This window comes from Bufo bufo, chromosome 8 (assembly GCF_905171765.1).
Source record: "Bufo bufo chromosome 8, aBufBuf1.1, whole genome shotgun sequence".
Taxonomy (NCBI): domain Eukaryota; kingdom Metazoa; phylum Chordata; class Amphibia; order Anura; family Bufonidae; genus Bufo; species Bufo bufo.
In genome coordinates, this window is record NC_053396.1 from 161,288,473 (window position 1) to 161,302,590 (window position 14,118).

A 14,118-nucleotide genomic window follows, 5' to 3' on the forward strand; every position below is an offset into this window, starting at 1 on the left:
ATATATACACGGTACATTTACACATACACTACATATAAACACATACATATACACACACAGTACATATATACATACAGTACATACATATACACACACCTATACAGTACATATATACATTATATATATATATATATATACACACACACATACAGTATATATATAAATTACATATACACATATATATACACACACATACAGTACATATATACACACATACAGTTGTGGCCAAAGGTTTTAAGAATTACATAAATATTGGAAAAGTTGCTGCTTAAGTTTTTATAATAGCAATTTGCATATACTCCAGAATGTTATGAAGAGTGATCAGATGAATTGCATAGTCCTTCTTTGCCATGAAAATTAACTTAATCCCCAAAAAAACTTTCCACTGCATTTTCATTAAAGGACCTTCTGAGATCATTTCAGTAATCGTCTTGTTAACTCAGGTGAGAATGTTGACGAGCACAAGGCTGGAGATCATTATGTCAGGCTGATTAGGTTAAAATAGCAGACTTGACATGTTAAAAGGAGGGTGATGCTTGAAATCATTGTTCTTCCATTGTTAACCATGGTGACCTGCAAAGAAACGCGTGCAGCCATCATTGCGTTGCATAAAAATGGCTTCACAGGCAAGGATATTGTGGCTACTAAGATTGCACCTCAATCAACAATTTATAGGATTATCAAGAACTTCAAGGAAAGAGGTTCAATTCTTGTTAAGAAGGCTTCAGGGCGTCCAAGAAAGTCCAGCAAGCGCCAGGATCGTCTCCTAAAGAGGATTCAGCTGCGGGTTCGGAGTGCCACCAGTGCAGAGCTTGCTCAGGAATGGCAGCAGGCAGGTGTGAGCGCATCTGCACGCACAGTGAGGCGAAGACTTTTGGAAGATGGCCTGGTGTCAAGAAGAGCAGCAAAGAAGCCACTTCTCTCCAAAAAAACATCAGGGACAGATTGATTTTCTGCAGAAAGTTTGGTGAATGGACTGCTGAGGACTGGGGCATAGTCATATTCTCCGATGAAGCCTCTTTTCGATTGTTTGGGGCATCTGGAAAAAGGCTTGTCCGGAGAAGAAAAGGTGAGCGCTACCATCAGTCTTGTGTCATGCCAACAGTAAAGCATCCTGAGACCATTCATGTGTGGGGTTGCTTCTCATCCAAGGGAGTGGGCTCACTCACAATTTTGCCCAAAAACACAGCCATGAATAAAGAATGGTACCAAAACACCCTCCAACAGCAACTTCTTCCAACAATCCAACAACAGTTTGGTGAAGAACAATGCATTTTCCAGCACGATGGAGCACAGTGCCATAAGGCAAAAGTGATAACTAAGTGGCTCGGGGACCAAAACTTTGACATTTTGGGTCCATGGCCTGGAAACTCCCCAGATCTTAATCCCATTGAGAACTTGTGGTCAATCCTCAAGAGGCGGGTGGACAAACAAAAACCCACTAATTCTGACAAACTCCAAGAAGTGATTATGAAAGAATGGGTTGCTATCAGTCAGGAATGGGCCCAGAAGTTGATTGAGAGCATGCCCAGTCGGATTGCAGAGGTCCTGAAAAAGAAGGGCCAACACTGCAAATACTGACTCTTTGCATAAATGTCATGTAATTGTCGATAAAAGCCTTTGAAACGTAGGAAGTGCGTGTAATTATATTTCACTACATCACAGAAACAACTAAAACAAAGATCTAAAAGCAGTTTAGCAGCAAACTTTGTGAAAACTAATATTTGTGTCATTCTCAAAACTTTTGGCCAAGACTGTATAAAGTGCATATATATATATATATATACACACATATACAATGTATATATACACATACAATACAAATATACATATATACACACATACAGTACATATATACACATATAATACAAATATATATATACACATACAGTACATATATACACATACAATACAAATATATATACACACATACAGTACATATATACAGATGAAACTCAAAAAATTAGAATATTGTGCAAAGTTCATTTATTTCAGTAATGCAACTTAAAAGGTGAAACTAATATATGAGATAGACTCATTACATGCAAAGCGAGATATTTCAAGCCTTTATTTGTTATAATTTGGATGATTATGGCTTACAGCTTATGAAACCCCAAAGTCACAATTTTGAGGTACCCTTTGCTCAGGGGGTATGGATTAATTAGCTGACTAGAGTGTGACACTTTGAGCCTAGAATATTGAACCTTTTCACAAAATTCTAATTTTAAGCGGCATTAATGGAATTCCTCATGCACACAACATGTTTTTTCACTGTCAGTCATTTGGCTTCAGTGGTCCGTGTCCGATTTTGCTTCAGTTGTGTTTCCTTCTGTCTTCCTTTTTTTTTTGTCTGACGGAGGAAAAAAAGGAAGGTTAATGAAAAGTGTAATTTTATTGCACCAAGGTCTTGTAGAAAAAAACGGACGCGGTAGACATACCAGTTGTGCATCCGTTTTTTTTTTATGGACCCATTGACTTGAATGGGTCCCTCCTCCGTTTTCCACTGACAAGAATAGGACAGGACTGGAATCACGGATGCGGAAAAAAAACGGAGGACTATCAGTTTTTTTTCACAGCTCTATAGAAATGAATGGGACCTCCGCTAAACTGTGAAAAATGACGGAACGGACGCGGATGCACACAGCGGTCGTGTGCATGAGGCCTTACTGAAATAAATGGACTTTTGCACGATATTCAAATTTTTCGAGTTTCACCTGTACATATATATATATACAGTGGCGGAAATAATTATTTGACCCCTCACTGATTTTGTAAGTTTGTCCAATGACAAAGAAATGAAAAGTCTCAGAACAGTATCATTTCAATGGTAGGTTTATTGTAACAGTGGCAGATAGCACATCAAAAGGAAAATCGAAAAAATAACTTTAAATAAAAGATAGCAACTGATTTGCATTTCATTGAGTGAAATAAGTATTTGAACCCTCTAACAAAAAAAGACTTAATACTTGGTGGAAAAACCCTTGTTTGCAAGCACAGAGGTCAAACGTTTCTTGTAATTGATGACCAAGTTTGCGCACATTTTAGGAGGAATGTTGGTCCACTCCTCTTTGCAGATCATCTCTAAATCCCTAAGGTTTCAAGGCTGTCTCTGTGCAACTCTGAGCTTGAGCTCCCTCCATAGGTTTTCGATTGGATTAAGGTCCGGAGACTGACTAGGCCACTCCATGACCTTAATGTGCTTCTTCTTGAGCCACTCCTTTGTTGCCTTTGCTGTATGTTTTGGGTCATTGTCGTGCTGGAACACCCATCCACGACCCATTTTCAGTTTCCTGGCAGAGGGAAGGAGGTTGTCGCTCAGGATTTCACGATACATGGCTCCGTCCATTTTCCCGTTTATGCGAATAAGTTGTCCTGTGCCCTTAGCAGAAAAACACCCCCAAAGCAAAATGTTTCCACCCCCATGCTTGACGGTGGGGACGGTGTTTTGGGGGTCATAGGCAGCATTTTTCTTCCTCCAAACACAGCGAGTTGAGTTAATGCCAAAGAGCTCTATTTTGGTCTCATCAGACCACAGCACCTTCTCCCAGTCACTCTCTGAATCATTCAGGTGTTCATTGGCAAACTTCAGACGGGCCTGCACATGTGCCTTCCTGAGCAGGGGGACCTTGCGAGCCCTGCAGGATTTTAATCCATTGCGGTGTAATGTGTTTCCAATGGTTTTCTTGGTGACTGTGGTCCCTGCTAATTTGAGGTCATTAACTAACTCCTCCCGTGTAGTTCTAGGATGCTTTTTCACCTTTCTCAGAACCATTGACACCCCACGAGGTGAGATCTTGCGTGGAGCCCCAGAGCGAGGTCGATTGATGGTCATTTTGTGCTCCTTCCATTTTCGAACAATCGCACCAACAGTTGTCACCTTCTCTCCCAGCTTCTTGCTAATGGTTTTGTAGCCCATTCCAGCCTTGTGCAGGTCTACAATTTTGTCTCTGACATCATTGGACAGCTCTTTGGTCTTTCCCATGTTGGAGAGTTTGGAGTCTGCTTGATTGATTGATTGATTGATTGATTCTGTGGACAGGTGTCTTTTATACAGGTGACTAGTTAAGACAGGTGTCCTTAATGAGGGTGACTAATTGAGTAGAAGTGTCTAACCACTCTGTGGGAGCCAGAACTCTTAATGGTTGGTAGGGGTTCAAATACTTATTTCACTCAATGAAATGCAAATCAGTTGCTATCTTTTATTTAAAGTTATTTTTTCGATTTTCCTTTTGATGTGCTATCTGCCACTGTTACAATAAACCTACCATTGAAATGATACTGTTCTGAGACTTTTCATTTCTTTGTCATTGGACAAACTTACAAAATCAGTGAGGGGTCAAATAATTATTTCCGCCACTGTATATATATATATATATATATATATATATACACACATACAGTAAATATATATACACATACATGACCTACATATATACACATACAGTACATACATATATATAAACACACATAAATTACATATATATATATACACATACATTACATACATACACTCACCTAAAGAATTCTTAGGAACACCTGTTCTATTTCTCATTAATGCAATTATCTAGTCAACCAATCACATGGCAGTTGCTTCAATGCATTTAGGGGGGTGGTCCTGGTCAAGACAATCTCCTGAACTCCAAACTGAATGTCAGAATGGGAAAGAAAGGTGATTTAAGCAATTTTGAGCGTGGCATGGTTGTTGGTGCCAGACGGGCCGGTCTGAGTATTTCACAATCTGCTCAGTTACTGGGATTTTCACGCACAACCATTTCTAGGGTTTACAAAGAATGGTGTGAAAAGGGAAAAACATCCAGTATGCGGCAGTCCTGTGGGCAAAAATGCCTTGTGGATGCTAGAGGTCAGAGGAGAAAGGGCCGACTGATTCAAGCTGATAGAAGAGCAACGTTGACTGAAATAACCACTCGTTACAACCGAGGTATGCAGCAAAGCATTTGTGAAGCCACAACACGCACAACCTTGAGGCGGATGGGCTACAACAGCAGAAGACCCCACCACTCATCTCCACTACAAATAGGAAAAAGAGGCTACAATTTGCACGAGCTCACCAAAATTGGACTGTTGAAGACTGGAAAAATGTTGCCTGGTCTGATGAGTCTCGATTTCTGTTGAGACATTCAAATGGTAGAGTCCGAATTTGGCGTAAACAGAATGAGAACATGTATCCATCCTCTGATGGCTACTTCCAGCAGGATAATGCACCATGTCACAAAGCTTGAATCATTTCAAATTGGTTTCTTGAACATGACAATGAGATCACTGTACTAAAATGGCCCCCACAGTCACCAGATCTCAACCCAATAGAGCATCTTTGGGATGTGGTGGAACGGGAGCTTCGTGCCCTGGATGTGCATCCCTCAAATCTCCATCAACTGCAAGATGCTATCCTATCAATATGGGCCAACATTTCTAAATAATGCTATCAGCACCTTGTTAAATCAATGCCACGTAGAATTAAGGCAGTTCTGAAGGCAAAAGGGGGACCAACACCGTATTAGTATGGTGTTCCTAATAATTCTTTAGGTAAGTGTATATATATATATATATATATATATACACACACACATACATTACATATATATGCACACAAGACGACCTCGCAGCACTCCAATGCAGAAAGGCGTTTATTCATAAATATCCATCAGTCTCCACAGTGTACGCTGTAGCTTGTCCAATGTTACTATATATATTTTTTTCTTTTTTGCAAAGGTGTAAAATGATAGGGGTGGACTGGCCATAGACCCTACAGAGGAACTTCCCTGGGGGGCCACTAGAGCACTCCCCTTTCAGAGTTTGAGGGGTTGTGTCATTTCAGCAAATGCCATTTATCATGTAGACAATGTTATTACAAGCCACTTACTAATGTATTGTGATTGTCCACAGGGGCCTAAGGGGTGGCAGCAGCCAGCAGGGTAACATTGTGGGAGAACCAAGATAAGGAGTTTGTGCTGAGAAGATGGGGAGGTTGATGGAAAAGTGAGGCATTTAAGATGTCTGTGTGGCAAAACTCTGCAGAGACAAGATGCAGCTGAAAGAAGTCATCATGGCGGTCTGTTCCAAACTAAGAAGGAAAGGAACTACTTTACCGGATGTAACATTCTCTGTGAAAGGCCTCTTTCACATGAACGTATGGCTTTTTCAGTATTTTGCGGTCTGGATTTTCACAGATCCCTTGTTCCGTTTTTTGTTTTCTTTTCCGTTCTGTTTTTCCGTTCCGTTTTTCCATATGGCATATACAGTATACAGTAATTACATAGAAAAAATTGGGCTGGACATAACATTTTCAATGGATGGTTCCGCAAAAACGGAACGGATACGGAAGACATACGGAGTACATTCCGTATGTGTTCCGTTTTTTTTTACTTGAATGGAGCCACGGAACATGATTTGCGGGCAATAATAGGACATGTTCTATCTTTAAACGGAACAGAAATACGGAAACGGAATGCATACAAAGTACATATGGAGTATGCATACGGAGTACATTCAGTTTTTTTTTTTGCGGAACCATTGAAATGTACGGTTCCGTATACGGAACGCAATAAACGGCCCGCAAACGGAAAAAAAAAACGGTCGTGTGAAAGAGGCCTAAGTGTGTATACAGAGATAGCTGTCGGTCACTGATAGCTGTGCATGGGGGAGGTGTTATCAGTGATTGATGGCATTTCCTGTGTAAGGCCTATTGCACACGATGCGGATCCGCAATACACGGGCGCCCTTTCATCGGCATTCCGCATCACAGATGCGGACCCATTCACTTTAATGGGTCTGCAAATCCAGAGATGCGTTCCGTATACGGAACCATTCATTTCAATGGTTCTGGAAAAAAAATGAAATGTACTCCGTATGCATTCCGTTTCCGTTCCGTTGATAGAACATGCCCTAAATGCATCCGTATGTCTTCCGTATCCGTTCTGTTTTTGCAGAACCATCTATTGAAAATGTTATGCCCAGCCCAATTTTTTCTATGTAATTGCTGTATACTGTATATGCCATACGGAAAAACGGAACAGAAACTGAAACAAAAAACTGAACAACGGTTCCATGAAAAACGGACCGCAAAACACTGAAATAGCCATGCGGTCGTGTGAAATAAGCCTAAGGCCTAGTTCACGCGATAGTTTTTTTTTGCGAGTGTACGGGCTGTTTTTTTGTGTTCCGTATACGGTCCGTATACGGAACCATTTATTTCAATGGTTCCGCATTAAAAACGGAATGTGTTCCGTAAGCATTCAGTTTCCGTAATTCCGTTTTTCCATTCCGTTGAAAGATAAAACATGTCCTATTATTGCCCGCAAATCACGTTCCGTGGCTCCATTCAAGTCAATGGGTCCGCCAAAAAAACGGAGCACATACGGAAAAGCTCTTCTATCAGCTTGAATCAGTCGGCCCTTTCTCCTCTGACCTCTAGCATCCACAAGGCATTTTTGCCCACAGGACTGCCGCATACTGGATGTTTTTCCCTTTTCACACCATTCTTTGTAAACCCTAGAAATGGTTGTGCGTGAAAATCCCAGTAACTGAGCAGATTGTGAAATACTCAGACCGGCCCGTCTGGCACCAACAACCATGCCACGCTCAAAATTGCTTAAATCACCTTTCTTTCCCATTCTGACATTCAGTTTGGAGTTCAGGAGATTGTCTTGACCAGGACCACCCCCCTAAATGCATTGAAGCAACTGCCATGTGATTGGTTGACTAGATAATTGCATTAATGAGAAATAGAACAGGTGTTCCTAATAATTCTTTAGGTGAGTCTATGTTGTCACACTGCGACACGACAGTAGCAAAAAATCAATCCAAGGATGTCGCGTGACATGTTACAGTGTAGTTGTGTCGCGCGACTTATTGTCGTCGTGTAGCCTTCGCCTTACATAGATTATCTGGAAGGAGCATTCATATGAATATTTCCATCCCGATAATCAGGTCTTGTAGACTCGGCCTGTGGTATTAGAACAGCTTGTTGTGTATGGGGCTTCTTGGCTGCAGAACAGATCTGACCCGTGTTCTTTGCTCGCAGACTCTGCTTCAGCTGCAGAAGCCAAGGCACTTGTTGCTTGTCCAGCCGTGCACGCATCATCCTTGGGGCTCATACACACGTCCATGTTTCACGGACGAGTGCTGTATGTGTTCTCCACGGACAGCACACGTCCCTATTCCTTTTTAGTGTGAGTATTCACACATCAGTGTTTTAAGCACTATCCATGGGTCCCTGTTTTTAGCACGGATGCATGCTCTATTTTTTCCATCCATCACGCCCATTATAGTCTATGGGTCCGTGAAAACCACTGATGCTATCCCTGTTGCATCCGTGTTTCATGAATCATTAGGAAGAGATGCTTTGAAAATAATTTCTTAGCTGTGCAGTGTCAGTTAAACACAGATGACACACGGACAGCAAAAAACAGACATACGGACCCAACACGGATGCATCACTGACCACCTCATCATGGATTTGAGCACAGACATGTGAATGAGGCTTTAGGGCTCATGTACACAAGCGTACTTGCTCAGTGCCCGTGCTGCGGACTGCAAATTGTGGTCCGCAATGCACAGGCACCAGCCATGTGCTCTCCACTTGCAGATGCGGACCCATTGACTTGAATGGGTCCACAATCCGCGACATATAGCCAAAGATAGAACACGTTTTATCTTTTTGTTGTGCTGACACACGGATCAGTGCTTCCAATCCATGCCTCCGCACCACAAAAAGATAGGTGAAGTCCTTTCTTCGGTCATATCTGGCAGATGTGGACCCATTCAAGTCAGTGGGTCCGCATCTGTGATACGGAGTGCACATATATTGTGGATTGGCGTTTACGGTTTGCAGCATGGGCACTAAGCAAGTACGCTTGTATGCACGAGCCCTGATAGCACAAGTGTTAGAGCCATGTGTGCGGCAGCGGCTGGAGTAGAAGTACAGCGTTGTCCTTGGAAAGCTGCCGGGTGCTTGCATCACTCAGCAGAGCTCAGGTAAGGACAGTGGTGCCCTGAAACAGCTGATAAGCAGGGTTGCCGGGACTTGGGCCCCTGCTGATGAGATACGGATGACCTATCCTGAGGATAAGTCAGCATTATCTTTCCCAGGATAACCACTTGTGGGGTTCATGCACACGACCGTTGTTGTTTCGCGGTCCGTTTTTCACGGATCCATTGTTCCGTATCTGATTTAAGTCCTCTTCCATTCCGTTGTTCCACAAAACATATCCGTATGGTTTCCGTATGTGATTCGTTTTTTTGCGGATCAGAAACGGAAACAGTAACTTATTAATCACCAAACATATGAGAAATATGGGCTGGGCATAGCATTTCTACAGTATGGATCCGCAAAATATGGATGAAATACAGATGTGTTCCGTATTTTTTGCGGAGCCATTGACTTGAATGGGGCCTCAGACCGTGTTTTGCAGACAATTATAGGACATGCACTACTTTTTTGCAGAACGGAAATACGGAAATGGAATGCACACGGAGTACCTTCCGTTGTTTTTGCGGACCCATTAAAGTGAATGGTTCCGCATACGGTCCACAAAAAATAGAAGTGGAAAGAAAATACGTTTGTGTGCATGAGCCCTAACCCTTAGGATACCGGAGGTTTTTTTAGTTTTTGCATTTTAATTTTTCTTCCCTATTTTCCTTGAGCCATACATTTTTTATATTTCCAGTCACATAACTGTATGATGGCTTATTTTTTGCAGGACAGGTTGTACTTTATAATGCCACCATTAATTATGGCATAACATGTAGTGGGAAGTGGTAAACAAATTCCAAATGGGGTGGAGTTGAAAAAAAATGCAATTCCTCCACTGTTTTACGGGTTTTGTTCCCACAGCGTTTCGTTTACGGTAAAACTGACCCATGCCCTTCATTCTCTGGGTCAGTACGATTACCACAATATGTATAGGTTCTTTATGTCTAAATAGTATAAAAAGAAATTTTAACTTTGATAATTTCTTTCTTTTTTTTTTTACATCACCATATTCTGACCCCTATAACTTTTTTATACTTATGTCTAGCTGTTTAGGGGCTAATATTTTGCGGAACAATCTGTAGTTTTTATTGATACCATTTTGGAGTGTGGGTGACCTTTTGATCACATTTTATTACATTTTATTGGGTAAGAGAAGCAATGAAAAATGGTAAATCAGCCATTTTTACCCTTTTTTCTGTTACGCCATTCGCCCTATTGGAATTTTTTAGTTGTTATTTTAATAGTATGGGCATTTTCGGTCGCGGTGATACCTATGATGTTTATATTTATTGTTATTTAGGTATTTATTTTTTAATTATACGGAAAGGGGGGTGAGTTTAACTTTTATATTTTTAAACATTTTTTATTTTATTTTTTGTGATGATATGAGCCTATAAAATATGTTTTAAAATTTTTAATTTTGGTCTATCAGGGATTTTTAAAATGCCATAATTGCAGCATGAACACTTTCAGCCTCGTCAGCCACACAGGGTATTTAGATGCCGCGACCAAGTGAAAAAGCATTTAATTACCGCGATTATTGCCACAAGTCTCTGCTGTTTGAAACAGCAGAGATCTGCCGGCCATGGCCCCCGCTGCACGTGCAAGCCGGCGCCATGTTTACACATCGCTCCAGCGCTGTACATGTACGTCACTGGTAGTGAACCGGTTGAGGCATCATTCACTTGAATGGGTTTGCAATCCAGAGCTGCGGTGCAGAACGGAGGCACGGAACCCCATGGAAGCACTACGGAGTCTCTGTCTGTGCCTCCGGTACGGACGGATCACGGACCGATTCAAGTTGAATGGGTCGCGATCCGTCCCGACCGCCGCACGGACATTGCCCGTGCATTGGGGACTGCAAATTGCGGACCCACTCATTTCTATGGGGCTGTGCACATGAGCGGTGATTTTCACGCATCACTTGTGCATTGCGTGAAAATCGCAGCAAGCTCTATATTCTGCGTTTTTCACGCAACGCATAGAGAAAATGGGGCCGCGTGAAAATCGCCAGCATCCGCAAGCAAGTGCGGATGAGGTGCGATTTTCACGCATGGTTGCTAGGTGACGATCGGGCTGGGGACCCGATCTGTATTATTTTCCCTTATAACATGGTTATAAGGGAAAATAATATCATTCTGAATACAGAATGCATAGTACAATAGTGATGGAGGGGTTAAAAAATAATAATAATTAACTCACCGAGTCCACTTGATCGCGTAGTTGCAGATCTCTGTCTTCTTCTGTAATGTTGAGCTGCCGGCTAAGGACCTGTGGCGACGTCACATCACATGATCCAATCACATGGTCCCTCACCATGGTGATGAACCATGTGATTGGACCATGTGATGAGCACAGCGACGTCATCAAAGGTCCTATTCCTGTGCACAGCAAAGAAGAAGACAGAATAGATGGCGGATGTGCGATCAAGTGGATTAAGGTGAGTAAAATAATTTTTTTCTTTTTTTTTTAACCCCTCCAGCCCTATTGTACTATGCATTCTGTATTAAGAATGCTATTATTTTCCCTTATAACCATGTTATAAGGAAAAATAATACAATCTACACAACACCTAACCCAAACCCGAACTTCTGTGAAGAAGTCCGGGTTCGGGTCTGGGTACCAAACATGGCAATTTTTCTAACGCGCGTGCAAAACGCATTACAATGTTTTGCACTCGCGCGGAAAAATCGTGCATTTTCCCGCAACACACTCGCATCTTATCCGGGCAAAAAACATGACGCCCGTGTGAAAGAGGCCTAAGAGTTGCGCTCTGGTATGAGGACAGGCGCTAGCTGCATCCAGACGTTTATGGCAAATATGAAAAAACACTCACATGTAGTGTGGAAAAACAAGAGCATCTTTCAGTGGGAGCAAAAAATGCCAGCCTAAATTAGGGTCCATTCACACATCCGTGTGTGTGTTGCGGATCCACGGATCTGCAAAACACGGACAGCGGCAATGTGCGTTCCACATTTTGCGGACTGCACATTGCCGACACTAAGAATATATGCCTATTCTTGAACGCTATTGCGGACAAGAATAGGACATGTTCTATTTTTTGCAGGATCGGAATTGCGGACCCGGAAGTGCGGGTCCGCAATTCCGGATCAGGGCCGTACGTCATGCGGCCCCATAGAAATGTACGGGTCCGCAATTCCGTTCTGCAAAATGCGGAATGGAATTGCGGATGTGTGAATGGAGCCTTAGTGTGTGGAGGGGCAGCCTACACTCGATCCGGTTTACTTAGTTTTTCGTGGCCAGGATTGTGTTGCAGCTCTTTCCCCGCCCCCCCCCCAAGGAGCTTTAAAAAAAATATGAAAAGTTTGTATTTACAAAATGTACCACAGTAGGAGCACCTTCACACTTAGGGCTCATGCACACAAACGTATTTTCTTTCCGTGTATTTTTTTTTTTTTGCAGACCATATGCAAAACTATTTATTTCAACGGGTCTACAAAAAAAAAAATATTGTATGTCCATTCAACAAAAAAATAGAACTTGTCCTATTATTGTCCGCATTACGGACAAAGACAGTAGTGTTCTATTAGGAGCCAGCTGTTCTGTAAAATATGGAATGCACGTATTTTTTTTCAGACCGCAAAATACATATGGTCGTGTGCATGATCCCTTACTTATATTTTTGTGTATGTAGCTACAGAATATTTTGCTATGGACTATAATGTAACATCTAGCCGTAGGAGCAGCACTTTAGTCATTCAAAAGTGTTAAAATGTGTGTGAATCCAGCTGTAGAGACATATCCTAGAAAACCCCTTTAAGTCCCCTACACACACAGACTTATTCTAGCGTTTTAAAAAAAAACACCATGGAAACCACTAGTGTTTTTTCCTTGCCACATGGTTTTTATGGCTTTGTGGTCAATTACTTTTTTCTAAACAGTTTTTTCCTGCTGTTTGATCTCCTATAGAGATATCAAAATGATAGACCTGCACTTAAACAGAGAGACCCAAAAAGCTACCTAATTAACAAAAAAATCCAGTAGCAAAAAAAAAGTTCACACCCCCTCCACACCTCAGTGATTTGCAAGGAAGTCTGGAGGATAGACAAAAAGTCAGAAAAATAAATAAAAAGGGGGGAAAAAAAAGGGGAGCTATTCTCCCATATTATTATTGGACCAGTGACTTAACCGTCTGCCTCAAAAAAACAAAAACACATAGACTAAAAATAAAAAAATATGAGTGGTACAAAATTTTGGGGTGCTGTCATGGACTTCAAGAAAAGCAATTACCGGTAAGTAAAATTGTCTTTTTCTCTTTGCCCATGACAGCACCCCTGCAAGACTAAAATATGAATCAAGCCAAGGAGGGAGGGACACTCCAACAATCCAATGCTCATCCACCTCTTCCTGTGGACAAAAAGGTTTGCAGGCCAATCCAAAGACAGAGGCCACTAGGAAGGGAAAGCCCAGAAGGCACAGAGGCCAATAGGCAAATCACCTGACAAAAAAGCATTTAGTCGTGGTGCGATTATAAGGCCCAGTTATCAGAAACAAGTGTTCCTATGAATGCTTGTTCCCGATAATTGGTTCGAAACTCGCTCAGTCTAATAGAAACATAGAATGTGTCGGCAGATAAGAACCATTTGGCCCATCTAGTCTGCCCAATATACTGAATACTATGGATAGCCCCTGGCCCTATCTTATATGAAGGATGGCCTTATGCCTATCCCATGCATGCTTAAACTCCTTCACTGTATTTGCAGCTACCACTTCTGCAGGAAGGCTATTCCATGCATCCACTACTCTCTCAGTAAAGTAATACTTCCTGATATTATTTTTAAACCTTTTCCCCTCTAATTTAAAACTATGTCCTCTTGTAGCAGTTTTTCTTCTTTTAAATAGTTTCTCCTTTTTTACCTTGTTGATTCCCTTTATGTATTTAAAAGTTTCTATCATATCCCCTCTGTCTCGTCTTTCTTCCAAGCTATACATGTTAAGGTCCTTTAATCTTTCCTGGTAAGTTTTATTCTGCAATCCATGTACTAGTTTAGTAGCTCTTCTCTGAACTCTCTCCCAAGTATCAATATCCTTCTGGAGATATGGTCTCCAGTACTGAGCACAATACTCCAAATGAGGTCTCACTAGTGTTCTGTAGAGCGGCATGA